Raw genomic sequence first — 20341 nt, 5'->3', positions numbered from 1 at the left:
CGGTAAGACTGACTTTTACTCATACATATATATATAATGTTAGACTTTTAATGTTATATATAGTATAGGGTGTATTTTACACTTTTAAAATACTAGATGGTCAAATTTAATAATTATACTTTTAATTTAATTAAATTGTAAACCAAAATTTATGGATTTATTAAATCTCTTTTAATTTTACACCTTAATTAATTAATAAAACCATAAGGGTGCGATTTGAACTTTTCAAAACTATACTAGGGTTTTAGAATTTAACATTTCTAAATTAAACTTTTAATCAACTTTTAAATTCCAAAACGTGAGGGCAACTTTTGAAACATTTCAAAACATTAGGATTTAGAATTTAAATATCTCAAAATCAAACCTTTTAATCAAAATTTAAATTCCAAAACTTGAGGGCAAGTTTTGAAACTATTCAAAACACAAGGATCAAATAGCAAATAACTTAAATTAAACAATTAATCTAATTATTATCTAATTTGACCTAAAATTAATTTCTTGCAAAGTAAGTTACCCAATTAATACAAATAATCAAACTTTATCATATAAGGAAGTTATTATCCAATCAATTGGTAATTATCTTTTGCTTAATCAAGGATATACTCATAAATATGTATAAAATCGGATTTTAATGATCTAAAACAGATAAGGCAAGTATCCATGAGTAAAACAGCAAGAAATCCCGAAAATGGCTCCATCTGATGCTCGAACTCGCCGAGTACCACACTGGACTCGCCGAGTTGAGGCCTACTCGCCAAGTACACTGTGGTACTCGCCGAGTTCATCAGGCTGGGAGCTCAAAAAACGTTTTTGCAACTTGAACAAACATACAAGGCATCAATACAATAGAAACCAATCAAGGCTCTGATACCACTGATGGATTTTACCCATAAGAACATCCTATGTGCTCATGCAAACCCTAATGCTTGGATCTAGGTTTCTCTATTTTACATGCAATTTATCCATGACTTTAAACCCTAGATCTAGAATATGATAATCAATATTAACACAGTAATGGGTTTAATATATTACGTTGATTGTTATGTAGCAATAACAATCTCAAATCCTCCTTGTAATAACTTTAGAAAGCTTAGAGTCACAAATGTCACTCCTCTAATGGTTCACAAACACCAAGAGCAAGAGAATGAAGAATAAGGAGAGAGGAGGCTGCCCAAAACGTGTGGAAAGCCTAATCAAAAAGTTCACCCTGTTTTTGGGACTTAAGGGTCCTTTAAATAGTGAGGCTATTTGGGTTATCTAACAAGGAAACCCTAATTTGGATGCATAAGCCCTAAGCAACCCATGAACCCCTCTTTAATAGGCCTTGGACGATTTCTAATGGATTTCCCCATAGAATTCGTCCAACCTTATATTATAAGGTAATCCATAGCCCAATTGCAATTATCTTATAATTACAATTCCAGTCCCTTAAGTTTAATTAATCTCTTTTAGCCACAAAATTAATTATCAATTAATTCTTGACTAATATTAATTAAACAATATGATTTTTCCTTTAATATATTATTCTCATAATATATTAATAAATCATAATTAATCCTCTCTCTCCATAATTCATCCTATCAAGTTGGTTTGGTGAAGGCAACCTAAAAGGACCATGCACCATCGGGTGAAGTACATATCAAAATAGTTATGGACTTAGACACTAATCCAACAAAACCTAGATCTAAATGGATAAGTCGTTAGGACGTCTTAACTCAGCAATCCACCCATCAATGGCCAAAAGCATGAAAAATCATCCCAAAAAGAGATATAAACATCTAGAAGTCAAGATGAGAACTTGATACCTCAAAAGCTTTGCAAAAAAGGTGGTGATTCTCGATCCAAGACCTTCTCTCCAAGCTAAGCAACTTCAAGCTTCTCCAACTCCTTTAAAATGCACAAAATGAACACCAAAGGCTCAAACACTCAACAATGGAGGCTAAGAATCAATTTTTTTTTGGGTTTAGGGGATTTAGAGGCTGATAAGGAGGCCAACCCTAATTAATAAGGATGTTTATATAGGGTGTAAAACCCCCAACTAGGGTTTCATAAAAGTTTACGTACGCCCAACGTACACATACGTACACCCAACGTATGTGACTTGGGTCCCGACTCTCCATCAACTCAGTACACTAAGTGTACCAAGTGGTACGCCCTGCGTACTGGCTTTTCAACTAGTACGCTAAGCATACCAAGTGGTACGCTCGTGTACTATTTCTGTCACACCCCAAAACCAGAAGAGCAGAATCGTTCGAAGGCGGATGACTTCTTGTAGTATCGTAAGAATTGAATACATAGTAAAGAAAGTAAAACAACCATCATATATATAATTAAAAAGTTACATTGTTGAATGATACTTGTTTCAAAACAAATTACAATATGATGACAAAATGAGTTTTGAACCGACGTCTTAGCGTCACTTCTCCAAAAGCTGAATTTTACCTGTATTACTGATTCCATGACAAATACAAGTAAGTTTGAAAGAGTAGATCGGCATTTAAGCTGGTGAGTTCATAAGTATTTAATGTTAATGTTTGTATAAATTTGAATGAAATTGTTTGTAGATGTTTGAAAACTCCTAGATAATCCCATATTTCATACTAGTATAAAACTAGTCTTCTACCAGGACCCGACATGTTTAAATGTTTGCTTCTAGAGATCCAATATTTTTCCATAAGTGTGTGGTAGTTTAAAAGTTCCAAATCTGTAATGCAAAAGTGTTTTTCATGCCTAGGATAGTATATTTATGTATGTATAAAATCACTAAGGTATTTGATAACCCCGTAAATCAACGTGTTTTTAATACTCCATGTGAGTTTTGTAACCATACTATTGACCAACACTGCCTGTAACAACGTTCTTCAGGTGTTGGAATGTTATGATGTTTGTCACCCCAGACCTGCCGGTCTAACTGTAGCTAATAGCTTAGGTGTGAGATTGTCAATCCCGTATAGATCTATACACAAGTATCACGCTCTCCCGACAAGAGATTATGGTATACAATACAGGACTTTAACTTCATACTTGAAAGTACGTGAAGTTGAATGTCTCACAAAACTTAGTATCAAATAGATTTATGTATGAAAAGTCCATTTGTTCTTGTATAAGAAAGTAATTATTTGCGATAGTACTTTTAGTATGTAAAATCTCATGAATATCTAGTAAAATATACCTATTTTAGTTTTTCCAAAAGTGTGTTTTGTTTGTATGGTAAACCGTAGTGTAGTGTCGACTTTGTATGTAAACTATAACATTATTGAACATTTATACTCAAAAATATAAATAAAGTGTTTTATTTATATAACAACATGTTTTTATTCTGAAAAGACAAGGTGTTATCGTAATATGTGTTGGATGCGAAAGTTTTCATATGATAGTTAAAATAATAGTATGAAACGCATAGCAAAGGAATGATATTTTCACATGATAATAACCGGGTGTTTACTTGTATTCCCCCCTAAAAGTATTTAAAAAACATTTAAAACTTATTTAAAGTGTGTTTGTAGGGGTATGAACTCACTTGGTAGAAGTGGTGGCTTGAAGAAGTTTAGACTAAAAATCGGGCAGAACTTCGACTAGAAAAGCTGATTTTTAAGGATTCTCGGTAATTCTCGAGAGCGTCGGGACATGCGTTGTGTGCTAGTGATTATACCGGAGCTTCGGGGTGGTTTAGAGGGGCTTGCAAGGTGTTTCGAGGTGAAAGACTGGAGAGAGAAGCAACCAAACGCGGACCCTAGCCTGCCTTTTATACTTGTTGGTATTCATCGCCAACGCAGGGCGTTCCCCTGAGTCGTCATGGCTTACGTATTCTTGATTCGATAGACGGATGGGACTAGACCTGTGCCTCGAACGCAGTGCGTTCCCTCAGACCTACCTCGGGTTTTGTGCCTCGATCTTGTAAAATGTGTAAATTTTGCGTACGAGCTCCATCTTCGACATTCTTTATATGCACGTGAAGGTGAGAATATACTCTACAACTCTCGTTTAGACTTCGTTGGCTAATTTTGAGTTTATATTTAACAAAATATTTTTAACAGGCGAGGACTGGAAAAGTCCGTTAAAAATCCATAACTTGTTCATCCGATGTCCGTTTTTGTCAGACTTTTTACCGTTGTGCTACCATTAATGAGACCTTCGATTCTCGTTGAGGTTGTGTCGGCTAAAAATCGCTCGATCTCTATTTCGAGTTTTTAGCTGTCTACCGCTATATACGAAACTTCGAAAAATCAAAACTTCCTCATACGAACTTAGATTTGGGCGTTATTTTTATGTATGTTCTTGGTTTAATGATATTTACGACTTTTATTTTGATACCTAAGGCTAATAAGTATTTTATTGAAATTTCACGTTTTTACATTTAGCAGGGTTTTACCGGTTTTTACATGAATCTTCGGTTGGTCATAACTTCTTCGTTATAACTCGGATTCGAGTGTTTTGGATATCTCTGAAAACCTTGACACGATATCTATCATTTAGACAACCCAATTGAGACTTTTTTGAACATTTTATTTTAGAAGATATTTTATTAACTTAAACGGGTTACAAGGTTCGATTGGAATTCATTACAGTGGCTTGAAATTTTGGATTGTCACATCATCCCCCCGTTAGAGGGAATTTTGTCAAGAAATTAAATGTAAGGTAAATATTTGTGGATTAGGGAAAGAGATGTGGTTACTTTTGTTTCAACTGATCTTCGCGCTCCCAAGTATATTCAGGTCCCCGCTTTGCATTCCAGCGGACCTTCACAATGGGTATGCGACTTTGTTTTGTTCTTTTAATTTCCTTATCCATTACCTCAATAAGTTCTTCTACAAAGTGGGGACTCTCATTGATTTCGATTTCGTCTAGAGGGACAACGAGGGTCTCATCGGACAAAAAAATTTCAAGTTTGACACATGAAAGGTAGGATGTACGTTATTGAGTTCTTGTGGTAGTCGAAGTTTGTATGCTACCGGGCTGATCCTTGCAAGGATCTCGAATGGTCCGATATACCTTGGATTTAGCTTTCCACGCTTTCCGAAGCGTATCAAGCCCTTCTAGGGTGAGGCTTTCAAAAGAACGCAGTCTCCCACCTGGAATTCCAAAGGTTTCCTTCTCTTGTCAGCGTAGCTTTTCTGTTGGTCTCTAGAGGCTTTCAATCATGCACGAATCTAAACGATCTTCTCTGACGTTTCCCGAATGATCTTTGGACATTCAGAGCAATTTCCACTAACGCTAACTCCAGATCGTGTGTTGTATACCAGGCTTCGAGTGTCTTTGTCACACCCCCAAACCAATGATGGCAGAAACTTCCGGGGGTGGAGGACTTCATGTATAGTATCACAACAACGAGTATAATAGTGCTCAAAGTAAATACAAACATCATAAATATAATTGAAAAAGTTACACCAAAGTATATGTTTACATGATTCCAATCAATTACATTATGATGACAAAATGAACTGTTTGACGATTTATCATCCCATCTTCAAAACACTGTTGATTTCCTGTTTCACTGAATTCCTGAGAATACAAGTAGTTTTGAAAAAGTGTCAACAATTAAGTTGGTGAGTTCATAAGCTTTTTAGATAAAGAGTTTGGAAACCGTTCTTTGTAATGTGTTGTGTGTTACCAAGAAAAATCCAATATTTTCCTTATAAAAGTTATGAGGTCCTAAATCCCAAGACCAAGAATAAACAAGTATTTGTCATACTTAAAGATATAAACGTGGTTTTATATTGGAATAAAACCCTTTCAGATTTGAGGAAAATCCCGTAATGAATGACGTGTAGTCTTAAATACCAAGACCGAAAATGTACAATAATATCAGTACTTATTGATATAAAAAGTGATTTTAAATTGACATAAAACCCCTTTTGATTTATAAAAATTCCCGTAAACTTTATGAGTTGTTAACTTCCTATGTGATTCGCTATAACCATACTATGACTGAATGAACCTGCCACGACGTTTCTTAGGCGTCGCAAAACTGATATGACACTTGTCACCACAGACCTACCGGTCTAGCTGGTGCATGCAGCTCAGGTGTGGGGTGTTTAACCCAATATAGATCTATACACAACTATCACGTTCTCCCTAAAAGAGACTCTTGTTATAACTACCAGGAATTTTAACCCGTACTCTAGGAGTACTTGAGAAGAATGTCTCACAACTTAAGTTAACAAGTTTACGTGTGTTGTGCGTGAGTGTAAAACCTTTTTATGTGGGAATAAAACCTTCCGAAATGTGTTTGTTGTGTTAATGGAAACATAAACCATACCTATTATAGTTTATCAAACATTTAAATGTAATAGCTATAACTTTGTTTATTATGGTGAACTACTGTAATTGTGAAGGTAAAAACCCTTTTGTTTACCGATATGTATATATACCTTTTACTAAAGTGAAACAACATGCAATATAACAACTAATTAATTACCACACTTTTGTAGGTAAAAATCCATTTGTTTTCTGATGTATGACTATATACTAAGACAAAATATCATCTATTTGTAAGAGCATATTTTCACATAAAGGTATACACCTTGCTCAACATGTTACATGGTGAAATGAAATTGGTAGCATTTTTCTGTTGTTAACATTTTCATTTACTGTTCTTAGAAAATTTATAGAAAAATCATCAAAGGTCCAAATCAGAATCTGCAAATTCTGAGAGTTTGGGAAATGAGTCTAGTTTGTTCATAATTTTTATTATGAATTTTAATGACCTCCAACGTGTGTGAAAAAGTCCATAATCACAGACTGGTCCGGATTGATGTTTGAAATGATAGGCAGTTTTGTAAAAATCACCATAAATTGTAGAAAAATCGTATGGAGATGTGCAAGTAGTCATTTTAAAGCTACGAACTTGAACTATTTTTACCTAATACAGTTTTTAAAACTAAAATGTTTAAGTTGTCCAAAACAGTCCGTGAATGGAGTCCAACTTTTCTGATGAAAGCTGTTAGAAACGTTTAGTTATGTTCTTGGTGTTTTAACTTCTATCCCCCCCCCCCCTTAAAACTTAAGAAAACATGAAAACACAGGGGTATGAACTCACCTTATGTGATTTCTGTAGATGAATGTTGGAGAAAGGAAGTGTTCAACTCAAGAACACTTGAAGATGCCTTGAAGATTTTCGAGAATCTAACATCAAAGTGATGGAGTTTGTGTAAGCAATCGATGATTGGAGTTGAATGAAGTGTAATAATCAGAAGGATGATGAATTATACTTACCAATAGTATAATAAAGCTTGATGATCAGCCTTGGAGTCTCGAAATAGAGAGAAAAAGTTTGAAAGAAAAGTGTTTGATCTTTTGGTGGAAATGAGATAATAAATGAAGTGTGAGGAGAGAGGATGGATGTTCCATCTCTAAGAACATTAGAAATGGCTGAAAATCATGAGAAAGTACTTTGACATGACCTAGGTATCGTAGAAAGTGTGTGGCTGGTAATGGAGTGGGTGTGGGTGGTTGCTTGTGTCATAAACTAAAGAAAAGTCAACACTCCACCTCTTGTACTTCACCCACTCTTCTTGGATAAGATTTATCCCCAAAAACGTGATTAATAAATAAATATGGGGCCTTATATGTTAAATAAAGTTTTGGATGAAACCCCGCGTTAAAATGATTAAAAATGGGCCTAAAACGCAAAACTAGTCGAAAACCGGGTGAAAACACTACTAGAAAAAAGGCCTTTTATGACGCTCATTGCAAGTCGTAAAACGCTCAGACGACGCGCAAATGCGTTTCAAGGAAGGCCATATCATAAAGATAGACGTCGCGCATTTACGACGCGTGCTTATGATACGCAATGTGCGTCAAGGAAGGCCATGTCATAAAGAGAGACGATGCGCGCTTATGATACGCAATGCGTGTCAAGGAAGGCCATGTCATAAAGACAGACGACGCGCAAATGCGCGTCGTCTAGAGACGACGCGCGCTTATGATACGCAATGCGTGTCGAAGGCCATAAAGGAAGACGACACGCATTCGCGTGTCGTCACCTTATGTCTCTCGTTTTTACGACGCGCCTTTACGACGTTTTTACGATGTGCATTTACGACACACATTTACAACGTGAATACACATAATAAACGACAAATATACCAAAACATTCATTTTCATCTAAACGTCAAACAACTTTACATATATGTTGAATTACCTATGTTGTAACTACATGTCAAGTTACCTTAAGTAACATTACTAAAAGTTAGCAAAAAATTGTACATGTGTCTCAAAAGACTACCTAGCATTACACATGTCAAAAGACCATACCTAGCATTTCATTGTTAACCATAACATTGTTTTGCGGATACATTGTCAAAAGACCATACATATCATCGATAAATGAAGCCTGTAACAAACGTTGACCATTCTTCACGTATCTCATCGATATCAGCAATTGTGTACTCAGCTTTGCCATCCCCGATCTGTGAAAACATTTGCATATTGTTTTTATTAATAAAAAATAGCATATTAACATATTCTGTAATAGTAAGTTTCTATATTTAACAACTAAGCATAAAATGTAAATTATTCTTTCTTAGTAGAGCATTGTACTTTCAAATGAATGAAAGCACATATTCTGTAACAGTAAGGATGCCATAAATTATAGTAATGAAAGTAGAATGCTATATCCTTACATTGTCTTTGACCAACACTTCAATTCCTTCTTCCATTATCTCCTTCATGAACCTTAGCATGTAGTAGCCACATTCGGTAGATCCGGGCTGAACTGGACACTACACAATTACATATAAAATGATCATTTCAATTGATCCAAAAAAATAAAGTTAAAACTACAATTTCAATAAGGAATTAAGTGCTGACCGTAACATTAACCCAATTTAGTTTAACCTTTTTGTTGGATCCATTTTGTGTAGTGTATAGAACCATTGCCCTATAAAAAAACACTAACAAATATGTGTTTATTGTACTCACATCAAGTGTTTTGATAATTTATATTACTTACGAATCAACAATTTGCTTCAACTGCATATTGAAATTGCCAGAGCTCAAGGAATCAAGATAATAGCAAGTATCCGATTTCATGTCTACTACACCCAATACCCAATGTCTTCTACAAAAACCACAAAAAAAATAAAATGTTAAATAACATAATTGTTGTCATTTTCAAAATAAAATTTCAAATAACAATACCCGGGATTGTAGGGCATAAAGATGATGTCATTGCCCTTTCTTTTAGACAACCGATCTGCTAAACCTCTGCTTGCATCGTCAATATTCTTAGATTTCCGTTTACGTGTACTTGGTGAGATTACTGTCGGGTTCACAAAGCAAATTCCATGGTCTCTTTCTGGGGAGCCATACTTCAATTTGTTAAACAACACCCTGTTATCATACAAACACTAAATTCATTAAACAAATTTTGTTTTGAGACACATTGTTATTTAAATTAAATTTCTTGCACTTACATCATATAAGACACAATAACAGCACCAGTCAGCTCATCCATTGTAAGAACTGCTTCAAAATCATCCCAATTTAAGTATGTGTAACTATCGTACCCAAAAAGATCGTTCTCACTCTGCACTCTTATAGAATCAACCTTTGTAACTTGTCTATCAGCCATCATTGTAGTCATTTTCAAAATACTACTCTTCTCAATCCTTATCCTTGTCTTCATCTGTGCTCTGGTCCACCTTCTTTGCACGGTCACATTTTGTTTCTCCTTTTTAATCTTCTTTTCTATTCCAAACACTTCTTCCACATCATTCCCTTCTTCCATATCACATGGTTGTTTTTCTCCATCAACCATTTTTCCTGTCCCCTTTTCTTTCTTATTACTTCCTATTTCTTCTTTTGGAGGTGTTGCGTCTTCCTTCATTGGTGTTACATCTTCATTCACTGGTGTTGCAGCTTTCTTCACTGGTGTTGCATGCTTTTTCATAGATTTCGCCACCACTTTTCCCTACAAATGCAATCAAAAATACAGAATGAAACAGGAATCATTTACTGAATTGAAGCTGAAAAAGAACTCACTCAAATATCAGAAAAATTAAGATAATCAAGGGCAAATATGTTCAAATAGAATTACCAGGTCAGAGCATCGAATAACTAAGTGTCTTGGCCAGCTTAGTATGTGTCCCAGTGCATCTTTGACCTTCACAATGAACTCCTCTTCAAGTTGAAAAGGGTATTAAAGCTTCTCCTTGCAAAATTGTTTCAATCATAACTTCAATGTTTTCATCTGTTACATAAACATAAAAAATAATTAAGATCCAATCTTCTAAAAAATGAAAATATATAAATAATAATAATGAAAATATATTTCAAAATACCCGATGCACTATACTTCATTATGGTTCCTTTAGCAACTAAATTTGCAGCAAATTCAACTGCAAGAAGACATGAATTATCCTGCAAAATATAGTATGTTAGTTTGTAGAAAAAGAAAATTCTTTAAATATATTTTTCATAATTGTCTTCAAGGACTTACAAGTGATTCTTCCTGTGGTTGTTTTTCAAAATCTTCAATGACGCCCCCTATTTGGCAACTTGCAGCTTCAGAAACATTAAGTACACCTCTTTTTAGTTTCTCCAAGTCATCTTCAAGTTTGTTGATTCGTTTATCCACCCTCTCCTTCTCAATCTCCAAGTAATACTTAACATTCTTAGGTAAATAAAAGTATTGTTGTGGCGTTATAAATTTACCCCATGTAACCTCTCCAAAGTAATACTTATCCACCCTCGTACACGCCCACGTTGTTCCTGAGTACCCAAGGCCTCTGTAAGCACATCATGTGTTCCACATGTAACCTCTCCAAAGCTTCCTGATTTCTAAAGCTCATCCTGTAAAATAAAATGGGACAAATGTTAGAAAAATAAAATGGGACAAATGTTCTTTTTTTATATATTTGGGAATTAATGAAACTTACAATTTTATCAACAATCATCTTCACATCTGTATCGTATCCTCCTGTCTTCAACTTTCTTGCTTTTTTCCACAGCACTGTCCTATCAATCTCCTCTTCCGTCTTGCTGGTTTCTTGCATCTAAATTATCAAGAATAACAAAATCAATTAACATAAATATATACAAATAAAATAATCAACATTCAGTGGGAATCATACAATGTCATTAATGAGTCCAGCATATCCTTTTCTGCTCAAACGATGATTGTATTTATGATGTGCACGGGTATTTTTAGCTTTCATACTTTTCTCCTGCATTAGAAACATTAAAATTGTAACTACAAACATTAAAATTGTAACTACAAATGCATATAAGAAAAGTTTAACTAACCTCCCACTTCTTTGTAACTCTATGGGATACAAAAACTTTCCAATCTTCTTTCTTTATAAACGGATAATCTTTCGGAGGTTTGAATAGATTTGCCTTGGGATCTTTACTTCGGTTCTTAATGAACTTGGCATATAGATAATGTTTGAAGTTTCTCCACTTCTTCCCGATCGATTGGAGAGTTTGCTTCCGGCTCTTTGGGTCAACTACAAACTTTTCCTGAAACATAAAAAAAGGTTGGTTCAAAAACAAATCTGAACAGGGACAAAAACAGATTTGAACAAAGGTAATAACAGGAAGAAAATAGAGACTTACCAAAACATATTGCCATAACCCTTCCCTTACTTCCTCACTAACTTCCAGCCACGAGTCATAGGTTATGGGAACCATTGTTCTTGCAACCGGGACACCTTTTTTTATTGTAAGTTATTACAAGCTTCACTTTATTAGCTTTTATCATTGTTGTCGGACCTCTTTGTTTGGAGTCCTCATCGTGATCAGAAGCTGAATTTGATTCCATGTCACAAAAACACAACCTGTTTCAACAAGATTCAAATTAAATTAAGTACGTTGTTATTTGTTGCAGTTGGAAAAAAATTAATCACATTCAAAATCTGAAATAAAAACATACCAAAAACTTTATTATTCTGCAAAAAAAATATTAAAACTAATATGCCATCGCCATCCGGACGCGTACACAAAAAATCATCATCAAGGTCTAATAAATCGGAGTCTTGTGTTAAATCAAAAGTAACATCAAATTCCAACATATCATCAGTTTCACCATTTGATCCATACTTGTACATCCTATGAGGTGTGAATCCAACAACATGCAAATTCTCATCTTTTTGATCTTGAACATAAAAAACCTGTTTGACTTGACTAGCTAATACGAAGGGTTCAGACTTTTGACCAAGCCTATCAAAGTTAACTACCGTGAATCCTAAATCATCCTTTTTTACTCCACGACTATCAACCCAATCACACATGAATACAAGAATACTGAACATGCGATAATTAAGATCCCATATCTCCTTTATACAGCCGAAGTAAGTAACAGCACCATACACAGGATTGGAGTCTTTTGCACTAACAATCTGCATAGTATGTGCAACTAAAGATACTCCACTGCATTGAGTTGTTCTAGACTCATCTCGAGATGTTGTATGAAAATGATACTCATTTATGGCAAAACCACTATATTTAGTAACAGCAAAATTAGGCCCTTTGGCCAACCAACGAACATCATCACAAATATCTTCCCCATTAGCCAAACGTTTTCCAACCTAATAGAAAAATATCTAATTAACGTAATTCAAAAAAATAATTAAAAATATTGTAATTCTAACAATCTTATTTTAAAAACAAACCTCTTTCTTAAACCAACTAATAAATGTCCGACTATGTTGGCTCTGCAACCATGTACTCTTGCGAGCATGACGGGGGTTCAGATCCTTCAATTCCAATATATGTTGCCTGAAGTGTATTACAAGTTAGAAGAATGTTTTATATGACAAATAATGGTATAAGAGTATACAGTTTCATGTAATTCTTACTCTATATATGGCTCCACAACAGCAGTGTTTCGTAATACATAAAAATGAGCTTGATCAAGTAACTGAGCATCTACAACATTAATTGTAGCCTTTGATAAAGGCTTGCCACTGCAGATTCTTTCATCAACACGTTCATGAGGATTGCCAATTGATTTCTTGTTTTTTAAGTAGTCTGCACAAAATTCTAAGGCCTCCTCTGCCACATAACACTCTGCAATGCAACCCTCGGGTCAATGATGATTTCTTACATACCCTTTAAGTGTTTTCATGTATCTCTCAAATGGATACATCCACCTAAAATGAACCGGGCCACACAGCCTCACCTCTCTAACTAAATGCACCATCAAGTGAGTCACGACATCGAAAAATGAAGGAGGAAAGTACTTCTCTAACAAACATAATGTTAATACGATGTCACTTTGCAACTTGCCTAGCTTACTAACATCAACAACTTTACTACACAACTCATTGAAAAAATGACACAGGCTTAGGATTGTTCTCCGCACCTTCACATCTAACACCCCTTTGATTGCAAAAGGGAGAAGTTTTTGCATTAGTACATGACAATCATTAGACTTCAAACTATTCATCTTTGAAACATCATCCGACACAAGATTCTTGAAATTAGAGCAATACCCATAAGGAACTCTTATGTTAGACAGGGTTTCATAAAATAGATGTTTCTCTGCGGAATTCAATGTGTACTTGGCAGGCGGAAGCCAATGTCGATCCCCTTTTGGTTCAGGTCGTAATTTAGTCTTGATGCCCAACGCTTCAAGATCTTGTCGTGCTTTTAATCCATCTTTCGTCTTGTGAGGCAAATTCAACGCTGTCCCATAAACACTCTTGGTCACATTTTTCTCAATGTGCATGAGATCTAACTGATGGCGAACAGGCAACTTCTTCCAATATCCAAGTTCAAAAAAAATCGACTTTTTATGTCAAAATTTAGATCTCTCGTCGATACTTTCTTTTTTCTTCTTTGTCTTTTCCTTCTTTGGCGTTTCCTTCTTTGAAGCCCCCTTCCTTGACTTTATCTTCTTTGATCCTACCTTCTTTGATACTACCTTCTTTGGCTTTATCTTCTTACCCCATGTAGTCTCAAATCCCGCCAGATAGTTATAAATATCTTCACCTGATGATGGTTGTGGCATAAAATCGTGCTCCTGTAGATTGTTGAAATGTTTTTTTCTTTTGCGAAAAGGATGTTCAAGTGGTAGGAATCTTCTATGCCCAAGGAAGCATACTTTTTTGGACTTTGGCAACCAATGTGAACAAGTATTCTTTGCACATATTGGACAAGCATAATAACCTTTGGTAACACACCCCGAAAGTTTACCATATGCGGGAAAATCACTTATAGTCCAAAGTAATATTGCTCTTAAATTGAAGTATTCTTTCTTATGAGAATCAAAAGTCTCAACGCCAGTTTCCCACAAGAGCTTTAGATCTTCTATCAATGGTGCCAAGTAGACATCAATATTGTTACCAGGTTGGTTTGGCCTGGATATCAATAGAGTCAACATCATGAATTTTCTTGACATACACAAATAAGGGGTAGATTATATGTTATTAGGATAACCGGCCAACAACTATGCTTGGAACTTAATGACTTGTGTGGATTGATACCATCAGCAGACAAGGCTAATCTAAGATTTTGTTTTTCTTGTCCGAATTCTTTTCATGTGTTATCAACAAGCTTCCAAGAAGGGGTATCGTGAGGATGAGTAAGTTTCCCTTTAGTGACCTGACCTTGTGCATGCCAAGTTAATTCATGTGCAATTTGTGGTATTGATAACATTCTTCTAAATCTAGGGATGATAGGAAAATACCACAAAACTTTTGAAGGTACGTTTTTGGAATTCTTCTTCCAACGAGAAGTGCCACAAGTTGGACATTGAGAAGCATCTTTATGTTCTTTCTAGAATAGAACACAATCATTTTCACATGCATGAATCTTCTCATATTGTAGACCTACTCCTTTTAGCAACTTCTTGGACTCATATATCGAGGTAGGGATGGTATTGTTTGATGGTAGGATATCTTTTAGGACAGACAACAAAGCATCAAAACTAGCATCAGACCATCCAAATTGACCCTTCAAATGTTGGAATTTCAATAATCCACTAAGTGTATTATACTTTGACCCTACATAAAGTGGCTTATCACACTCTTCAAGAAGTGATTTCAACGAATCAGGTTCATCGTCTACATATTTGAAGGCATCATGTAGCATATCCTTTGTATAAATAGCAGCAGGAGGAATGGAATTGTTAGGGCATCTAGAATCACTATTGGGTTGTTTTTCTCCATGGAAAGACCAAATCTTATAATTCTCATCGAAGCCGTGGGCAAACAAATGATAACGGACATTGTCAATTGAGTGGTGAAACAAATTGATGCAATTTACACAAGGGCATGGAATAACATCTAACTTTGGATTATTAGTTTGTGCAAACTCTAGAAAAGCATTCACACCTTCATCATATGCATTTGATAATCTACTAGAGGAAATCCATGATTTATCCATTAAACATTTGTTGCCAACCTACATAATTATTTACCATTTAAAGCAATAATGATTACGCATGTTTAGGGACAAAAACTATGCAAAAACAAAACTATACAGGGCCCAAAATTATACAGGGACAAAAAAATTGTAAAGGGGCCAAAACTGTACAGTGAAAAAACTGAAGCAGGGACCAAAACTATATAGGTTATCAATTACCTTTTCAGCATCCAGTTACTTTTTCAGCTTGTTTGAATATTTTTATGTGTTTGTTATAAAATTTTATGAACTTTTACAAAAATTTGAAAATTAAAAATACTTTTAAAATTTTGAATATGATCTTTTGCAGAAATTTGAAAGTTAGAAATGGGCTAAACAGGTATCCAACACAAAACCACCTGCAAACCCGTTACTTCATAATTTATGTGTGTGAGCTTTTTACCCTTGGGTGGTCAATCTGTTTAAAATTAGCTTTATTTTTCAATATGTAATTATCTAACTGTAATATTTTCTTTAATAAATATAGATTGCTCCAAGCCCAATCTTACAAATATAAATACATGCATTTGATATTTGGTTTCACGTATTTTTAAGAATGGGAATTAGTGAAAGTTGTGTTAGTTAGATAGAAAGTAACTGCCATAATTAGGTATTAACTGTCAGTTGATAGTTACATTCTAAAAATGTATAAATATTTATGTTTGATGTTAATTGTGATTAATACTGCATAAGAACTTCCTAAAGGTATGGTTGTTCTTTGTTCTTTCTTTCTTTCTTTCTTTCTCTTCTGTCTTTGTTGGTTAATGCGTTGATGTTTCTACTTGTTTCCATTCCTGATTTAATGTGGCAGAGTGAGGTTAGTAAAGTTTTCATCACACATCGATTAATTATCATTTTATTATTATATAAAGATGATTGAATTCATTTGTATGAATCCTGTGAAAGGTTGAGTACCTAAGATCTATAAAAGATCTGTTAGAAAAGAAGGAGCACAACTGCAACCTAATCAAGGTAACTCACAGTCACAGGTAAACTCTCTGTTTCTCAAGGTTGTTTTTATTATCTATAATAACTTTAGTTATAGATTAATTATTGTTTTTGTTATAATATGATTGAATTGATTTGTATGAATCCTGTTAAAGGGTGAACATGATGGATCTGTTAGAAAAGAAGAGGTGCAACTGTTATATGTAATGCTTGTAGAGTAGCAAGAAGCTTTTTGGATGACATTCTTTTTAATCTCATTCTGTTGAGCTATATGTTATATGTATTGCTTGTAGAGTATGTACAATATATGTTAGGCTTTTGATTATTTTTAATGTTAAGTTAAAAAGGCTTGGATATTTTAAACGAATATTCACAAAAATGAATTTTTAATCAAAATAATATAATAGAATCTATCTTAGAAAATGAAAAATAAAAAACTTATGTACCCTAAAAAAATAGCTAGATTAAAAATAAATACCTTTTCTTACCTGAGTATGTGGAATATCGGTGTAATTTATAGCAGAAACTGTTGCTTTATCACCCTTTGAGCCTACAGCAAGTAACAAAAAAATTGTAACTCATTGTAACTATATGCATATTGCAATGCACAATTATGAAAAAAATTAACGAACATTAGCATTTAGCAAGTTATGTGTGAAGGAAGGTTCACATAATGCAAGCTTGGATATTATACTTTGAAGCATGCGTTTGTTGCTTCTGGCTCTAAGGATTTGAACATTGGTGGGACAAGAGACTGGCATGCATATATATTCAAGAGAAACAGCCAAATGGAATCGTATTCATTCTAATATAGGGGTAAAAAATCATGGTACTGTGACAACAGATGCATACATTGATGTTACTGTAAAAAATAGCTTTTTGCTCTCAGCTGCTCTTTTTATATACGAGATAAAAGTACCTGATCTTCAAAAAATTCACATTAAATCACTCATAAATCCAATTAAAAAGACTTTTTACTTGTTAAAATCGCCTAAGAGCTTTCTAACACTCGAATGTTGTTAGTTTCTTGAAAAGACTTCATTAAAGTAACTAAAAATCACGTTTTCATAAAGCAAGCAATGTTGTGAACTCAGAAATCATGCCCAATTATGCTTTAGTGTGACCATGAAACTAACCACAGTCAGATTATGTCAAAGCCTAGAAACATCTCATTCATCAATCCTATTATAAGTATACAAAATGCAAAGCTAGAATAGTAATTTTTGCCATGTAAGCTAATTTTTTTGGCAGTGCCCATCATACCTACTTGCATGGGAAACCAGGGAGATCAACCTTCTAAATGACTAAATGTAGCTTCTACTCCTAATTGCATTTGATCATAAGTGACAATGTTTCTTGTAGGAATAAATTAATAAGTGGAGGAGATACTAACCGTATAAGATGTGCAGCACCAAGCCACATACAATAGTTGTAGTTACCACCTAGATCAATGCACTTTTATTCCTCTTGACAATAGTCCTACAAGCAAAAATAGTTAGAAGCATAAATACATACACTTACAATGTTTAATATGCTCTATCAAGTCTTTTGGTTCCAGAATAAGATGCTTTTTGACTAATTAAGTCAAACAACTTAGAACTTTTTTCTATGTATCCAATAATTCTTGAGAAGATCAAGTGTCCTTGCAGAATTTCTCAACAATTCAAAAATAAATCTCGACTCAGATATCTACCTTTAGGGTTTAGTGAATGCTTCACCCATGATTTCATAATCTCAATCCCTATTACAAATCATCCATACATACCCCCAATCGAAATGAAAGATACCACAAATGATGTGGGCCCCATTAGGACAAGACACAACATCATAAGTTTATGGTGATTACCAACAAATGATGTAGTGTTTGTATTGAACAGGTTGAACTAATGCGTGGTTTAGAAGATAGAGATGATGAATACAAGACAATGTTAAATGAGAAGCTTCAAGTTACAGATGGCAGTGGTTTGATACAGGTGTACAGAAAAGAACTTGAAGATAGGCTTGCCATAAGTTAGGCATGCTCATGTTTATATAGATTATAATTATTTAAGAACCCATGTTTTAATGTGGTTTTTGAATCTGACCCTTGGCTGTAAATAAACATTGTAAAGTGGTGTATATTCTAATGTTCATAAAACAAGATAGTAAGATAAGTTGGTGAATATATTTTGGTTTTAGAAAGGTGTGAGAGACCAAAAGAATTGAACATGTGTGTGGCTATGTATTATGTATGTATGTATGTTTGGAAGTAGTGTATATGAAGGGTAGTTTCTATGATAAAGGAAGTAAGTGTTTGAATTTTATATGATAAAGGAAGTAGTAATTTAGTGTGTTACAAATGAAGTGGTTGTGTGATGATCAAAATGCAAAATGAATCACTGTCTGATTTCATATACACTTTCAATGTTTAATATGCTCTAACAAGTCTTTTGGTTCCAGAATAAGATGCTTTTTGACTAATTAAGTCAAACAACTTAGAACTTTTTTCTATGTATCCAATAATTCTTGAGAAGATCAAGTGTCCTTGCAGAATTTCTTAACAATTCAAAAATAAATCTCGACTCAGACATCTACATTTAGGGTTTAATGAATGCTTCACCCATGATTTCATAATCTCAATCCCTATTACAAATCGTCCATACATACCCCCAATTGAAATGAAAGACACCACATGATTTCATAATTTCATATGTACAATCAGAAAACAAACAAATTACGTTCTACCAGACCAGGGTTCGAAGAACCTGAAGAGAAACATCTCACAGGGGAGTTTGATAAAGAGAATTTTGAGGGATTTTTCGTCTCTTTTCTAAGGCCACTGACATTATACACACACGGTTATCCAATCCTTTCTTCACCTTGAGGACAAGGTGAAAGTTTGGGATAAAAAGCAGAGAAAATGTTCGCAAGATGAAAGAAGGGGATAAAAAGACACCACATGATTTCATAATTTCATATGTACAATCAGAAAACAAACAAATTACGTTCTACCAGACCAGGGTTCGAAGAACCTGAAGAGAAACATCTCACAGGGGAGTTTGATAAAGAGAATTTTGAGGGATTTTTCGTCTCTTTTCTAAGGCCACTGACATTATACACACACGGTTATCCAATCCTTTCTTCACCTTGAGGACAAGGTGAAAGTTTGGGATAAAAAGCAGAGAAAATGTTCGCAAGATGAAAGAAGGGGATAAAAACATTACATATAATCACTGTCTTGTATTCATCATCTCTATCTTCTAAACCACGCATTAGTTCAACCTGTTCAATACAAACACTACATCATTTGTTGGTAATCACCATAAACTTATGATGTTGTGTCTTGTCCTAATGGGGCCCACATCATTTGTGGTATCTTTCATTTCGATTGGGGGTATGTATGGACGATTTGTAATAGGGATTGAGATTATGAAATCATGGGTGAAGCATTCATTAAACCCTAAATGTAGATGTCTGAGTCGAGATTTATTTTTGAATTGTTAAGAAATTCTGCAAGGACACTTGATCTTCTCAAGAATTATTGGATACATAGAAAAAAGTTCTAAGTTGTTTGACTTAATTAGTCAAAAAGCATCTTATTCTGGAACCAAAAGACTTGTTAGAGCATATTAAACATTGAAAGTGTATATGAAATCAGACAGTGATTCATTTTGCATTTTGATCATCACACAACCACTTCATTTGTAACACACTAAATCGTTTCAACAGGAACACCTTAATCAGACCTAGGGCAAGTAAATTTGAGCAGTCTCCAATGATGTCAGTTGAGCCCACGGTCGTCGGTGAGGCGAAATCAGCCAGAGGAGAAGTAACCTAACGATCGGAGGAGGAGACGTTGTCTGCAAGGGGAGGCGATTCGAGGTCTTAGAGTCGATCGAATCGTAGAGAGTGAAGTGACTGATGAATAGTGAGCGATAGATATTTTATTAGTAACCTCGATTATTGTGAAGAGACGCGCGCCTTTCACTAAAATTATAATGCGACATTCATTGAGACGACGCACATTTTACATTAAGTGCCCTCCGTGTTTTTAAGTTTTTTACAT

Source organism: Lactuca serriola, chromosome 8, assembly GCF_051521515.1.
Source record: "Lactuca serriola cultivar US96UC23 chromosome 8, Lser_US96UC23_V15, whole genome shotgun sequence".
Taxonomy (NCBI): domain Eukaryota; kingdom Viridiplantae; phylum Streptophyta; class Magnoliopsida; order Asterales; family Asteraceae; genus Lactuca; species Lactuca serriola.
The sequence above is the reverse complement of the archived record's forward strand: the minus strand, read 5'-3'. Positions refer to the sequence as shown.